The sequence below is a fragment of the Scyliorhinus canicula genome, chromosome 12 (genome assembly GCF_902713615.1).
Source record: "Scyliorhinus canicula chromosome 12, sScyCan1.1, whole genome shotgun sequence".
Taxonomy (NCBI): domain Eukaryota; kingdom Metazoa; phylum Chordata; class Chondrichthyes; order Carcharhiniformes; family Scyliorhinidae; genus Scyliorhinus; species Scyliorhinus canicula.
This window is the reverse complement of record NC_052157.1, coordinates 17,336,050-17,341,694: the sequence shown is the minus strand read 5'-3', so window position 1 is coordinate 17,341,694 and position 5,645 is coordinate 17,336,050.

The window sequence follows — 5,645 nt, the reverse complement described above, 5'->3', positions numbered from 1 at the left end:
GGACAAGTGTGTTCTGACAAAGTATATTTTTTTGGGGCGGTGCGGTGTTTTGTGATACTCTTTTGATGATTTACTTTGACCTTGTGTGATTAAGCTTCATTTTCTTCTTGTTAATCACTTTTAATTTTCATCAAATCTCATAAATGTTTCTGGAATTTGGTGCTCCTAGGATCAGTAGTTTTTTTCTCCTTGTTTTCAGAATATTAAAAATGGGTTCTGATCAGGTTTCTGTCCAGGATTTGTGTTGCTCAGCAAATATCATCAGCTGTGGTTGTAATGTGATGCATGGATGCAACCTATCAAGAGTTTTCTCCTCAAGTCTGACTGGTTTATTTATTTATATTTTAAATTTAGCATGGCCAGTCCACCTACCCTACACATCTTTGAGTTGTGGGGGTGAAACCCACGCAAACACGGGGAGAATGTGCAAACACCACACAGACAGTGACCCAGAGCCGGGATTGAACCTGGGACCTCTGCGCCGTGAGGCAGCAGGGCTAACCCACTGTGCCACTGTGCTGCCCTTTCTGACTGGTTTATTAATTATCAGCTTTATCCCCTGCCTTCTATTGTAAATAATTATAATTGTAATCTTTTTTTTCTAACATTATGCCACCTTTCTTCATGTCCTTGGTAAATGCTGAGGTAACCTATCCAATATTCCTGTCACTTCACACCTGAGGTTAGTTTGGATATCTTTAAACAAGAGAGAACTAAGCAATAATGGCACATCGTGGATGAATATAAAGGTGAGAGCAATTTGAAATTGAAATGTGTATACCAAATACACAGACATTCCAGGAAAGTGGTTTGGGAAGCCAAAAGTAAATGATTGGTCTGACACTCTGGGCTAGTGCGCTGTCAGTTCCAGGCCTACCTGACCCAGGGTCGCCGCACATTTTAAATTAACTCTTAATTTTTAAAACTCCCAAAGTCCTTGGTCTTTGGAGCCCAATAATTACAGGCACCAGGTTTGTAAATTTAAAGACAATTAACTTTTATTATTAACAGTAAATATAATTGGTTAACGACTATACAATTTCTAACCTCCCAGCCTCTTTAACTCGCCTTCAGCCTCAACAAACATACCCAAGGCAAACAAACACAGAGGGAAAAGAGCCATGTAAACAAATTGATATTATTAAGGATAAACGTCTCCATTTCAGATGCATGTATTCCAGTTATATACGCTCTTCAGACAAGGCCTCCTGTTGGATGGTACCTTTGCCTTCACTCTGTAATGGTTTTCACTGTAGACCTGATCAAGCTCTTGAGACTTATCTGCAGACTCAGAAACCGCAATGAGGAAACATTGGGGAAAGGGAGCAACACACAGCTTCCCCGAGTCCAGCAGCTTTCTCCTGTTGGGTCCTCTGAAAATGCCACCTGACAGAACCCAATTGTTGTCTGTTGCAGGGCAGGATACTTCCCTGGCCAATCCATTCGCTAGCAGCCAACCAATCAAACTGATTTCCTCCAATCTCCCGGGTGCCAGAAAGTCTGAGTTCTCTGTTCAAAATCAAAACTTTCAGAGCACAGTGTACTATTTTGCAACTTTTGAGTGCCACACTTTCTCTGCTCAACTTAGAGCTTTGTCTCTATTAAAGATCCATGGACCAGAAATGATAACAACAAAATAAAATAAATAGGAAATAAAGGAATCAATAGGGTTACATTATCCAGAAATGATGAAGTATTTGCAAACACAAACAAAAACAGTAGAGTCAGCTGAACCCATGACAAGAGCACCTCAGATTTACTTTTGGTAGGTGGGGGGAGGGGGGGATTGGGCGGTTGGGTAGTGAGGGGGGGGGGGGATACGAGTTTTATCTTTCCATTCCAGGTTGATCTTCAAAAGCAAACTTTTTGTGAAAGGAAAGTAAGACTTGATAACATTTATTTCTGTTTCTGGTTGAACCAATTAAATAAAATGAAACAAAATCAAAGAGCAGCCCCTCAAACAAAAGTAACTCACAAAGAAAACATAAAACATTAAAACCAAAATGTGACAAAAGGGGTCAATGGACCATGCCAAACCCTGAGGTGCTCATCGGGGAGGGAAGGACTCAACGGTGCCGGCAGACACTGTGTGCCCCCTCTCCAGTCCACCAGGCCATGAATGCAGCCACGGTAGAAGGGTCAGACAGTCAGGCCAGACAACCCTCCTGATAGCCCACTGCCTGGACCTGAGGATGGCGAGTTTGGCCAGCCCCAGGAGCAGGTTCAGAAGGAGGCCCTGCACCTACCCGGCCCCTCTGCGTATCAGGGTCGGGAGATCACGAGCGTAGGACTGAAGTGAAAACAAAACTGTAATAAAAGATTTTTCATATAACTAAAAGGAGGTGCAGACTATAACAACTTATAGACGTTTGTTTCAGGGCCCCACGTGGCTGCATCGTCGGAATCTATGAACGAATGCATCCTACGTTGTATGCGACTGGTGTGTGCAACACCCTCGATCCCAGGTTCCCAATGGAAAGGGATGGGGGGGGGGGGGGGGGGGGGCATTCCCACATAGAGAGACGCCCATCAGGGACAGTCACTGCCGGACAGCAGTAAGACATGTCCAGGTGGTGGGTGAGGGGCAAGAACATGAAGAGTGCGCCACAACAGCACATAGAACAAACCACTCTTTACTGTCCTAAAAGGCACAGACCACATTCCCATGAGGCAGCTTGGGGTGTGGGGCCCCACCTTCCGAGGGAAGGTTCAGGGCTTGGGGCCAATGTGAAATTCTGTGCGAGCAGAGGTGTGTTCAGATAGAATTAACTGCGCCTCTGTGCTCCTCAAGGCCATGAATTATATTGGGCCAAGCATGACATTCTAAGATCACGGATGACATTAACTGCAAGCTGGACATCCACCAATGCAGCACGCACCAATTCATGGGGTGTCATCCAGCCTGCTCCTCCAGCACCCAGTGCTTCCCCGATCCTGGTCACCGCAGCAGCCACAGCCCTTCGCTCTACCAGCCAGCTGAGATGGTATTGGGGGAGGTGGGGATTCCTGAGCAGCAGATCCCTGAAGACAGCCACTACTCCTGACGTGGGAGAACTGTGGCTCAAAGTGATCATAGAACAGTACAGCACAGAACAGGCCCTTCGGCCCTCAATGTTGTGCCGAGCCATGATCACCCTACTCAAACCCACATATCCACCCTATACCCGTAACCCAACAACACCCCCCCCCCCTTAACCTTACTTTTTTATTAGGACACTACGGGCAATTTAGCATGGCCAATCCACCTAACCCGCACATCTTTGGACTGTGGGAGGAAACCGGAGCACCCGGAGGAAACCCACGCACACAGGGGGAGGACGTGCAGACTCCACACAGACAGTGACCCAGCCGGGAATCGAACCTGGGACCCTGGAGCTGTGAAGCATTTATGCTAACCACCATGCTACCCTGCTGCCCTCCAGAGGAAAGATGTTGGCTTTTCTCAGAGTAAGTAAAATTTGGGATGATGCCAAATGTTCAAGCCACAGTTGATGGGAAATGCCAAGTTACTCCAAAACCCAGAAAGAAAACTTGAAACAACTGCCCTCAACTGCATTTTTTGTAATTTAGTATAATGTGAGGAGAGGTTTGAAATCCAGAGAGTGATGCCCCAGATGCGTTTGGATGATTTTAAATAAAATGTTTGTTAAGCAATGAAAGAAACAACAATAAAGTAAACTAGAATTATGCTTAACTAAGACATTGGCTACACAGTTTTCCACAGTTCCAAACATTCTTCACTTCACCAGGTTCAGAGCTAACTCTCCCCAAATATTCTTCAATGCCTTATATGTTCAAAATAAAACCCTGTAAAAATCTACCAATAGTCACCACACTAGTTAGTTATGTCATTTTGGGGTTGCTTCTGAGGTAGAACAAACAGCTGCTTTTCAAGATAGGATTTCTTCACAAGCACTGCTTATAGGCAGTTAAACAGCTATTCCTGCTGTTGACTGAGGACTAATAAAAAGCTTTCTTGCATACTTTTAATTATCATCTTATATAAAGTTTTCTCTTTGATTTTCCATTATTTGAGCTATCCTCTTCAGAAATCAAAGTCAATTACCTTTTTTTCTTGAGCCCAGCTTTACCAGTGCCAATGCATAGTATACTCACTTTGTGACCCCCTTCTTCACAGGGGCGGGATTGTCCGACCACCTGCCAGGTCGGAAGAATCGCCGGGGATGCGCCGTGAATTTCGTCCCGCCGCTCCGATGCCGGCTGACGGATTCTCGGGCAGGGATCGTGACATGCCTGTCGGGGTGGTTGGCAGCGGCCACCCCCAGCAATTCTCCGGGCCTCGATGGGCCAAGATGCCACCCGTTTTCGGCCAGTCCCGTCGGCGTGGATTAGACATGGTCCATACTGGCGGGACCTGGCTTGGAGTGCGGCTAGCAGAGCCCTCGTGGGGGCGCGGTGGGATCCGGTACTGGGGAGGGGCCCACGGTGGCCTGGCCTGCGATCGGGGCCCACCGATCTGCGGACGGGCCTGTGCCATGGGGGCACTCTTTCCCTCCGCACCGGCCTGTATGAGGCTCCATCATCGCCAGCACGGAGAAGAAACCCCCTGCGGATGCGCAGGAAACACGGCAGCGGTTCTGCGCATGTGCTAACTCGCGCCAGCCAGCGGAGGCCCTGCAGCGCCAACCCCTCCAGTGCTGGCCTAGCCCCCGGAAGTGCGGAGGATTCCGCAACTTCCAGACGGCCCGACGCCAGAGTGGTTCATGTCAATCTTTGGCGCCGGTACGGGCAGCCATGCCGAATCCGGGATAATCCCGGCCCTTGTCTCTGCCTTTGAACCTTCGATACTTTATTCAGATCGCTTCATGGTCTCTTCCCCAGTGTCATCAACATGTCTTTGGTAAATATCTGTTTACAGTGATGCGAACCTCATCAACATTGCAAAGTCATTAATCCCATTAACATAGCCAAGCTGTCCCGGGCTCAAGCAATTTCCTTTTTCCCACAGTTTTTGAAATATACAGATGGCAGAAAATATTCCAATTTCTTAGATTTTCCTGATATATTCATGTCACCACTATTTTACCTGACTCAAGATATTGATAAGATTAAGGAGCGCTGAAGAGTTGGGTTCGGGATTGGTCGATGGCATTCATGCAGAGGGCAGAAATGTGAGGAAGTATGATAATACTTTGGGAATGGGGGTGACGGGGGATGGTAAAGAGAAGTGGCAAAAAAACTGGGAAATAAAAATGATGGCTGCTGACAGGGTTCAGTTCTCGACACCTCTCTGACCATGTGACTACATGCATCACACTTTGGGCGGTGCCACTCTCTAGTCCCAAGTTAACCCTTGCTCTGCTGAACACCTTGACATTATCATGCATGCAGGCACATATCATCACAAACATCTCTCGCACAAAAAATAGCATTTTCCAATTCAGCAATCTTAGCTGCCTCTACCCTAAATCACCTCCCCCTCTCATATTAATGTTGTAGGAATACGTCACGCAAAAAGTTTACCTTTGCTCGAAACGACATTGGTCGTTTGAAAATGGCACAAGTGCGAAATTCAGAAACAAAGGGTTAAGCCGAGCGGCACTGCTGACGTGAAGGAAAAGTGCCTCTGCCAAATAAAAAGATCATTGCAAAACACGAATATAAAGTAATACAAGGATGAACAT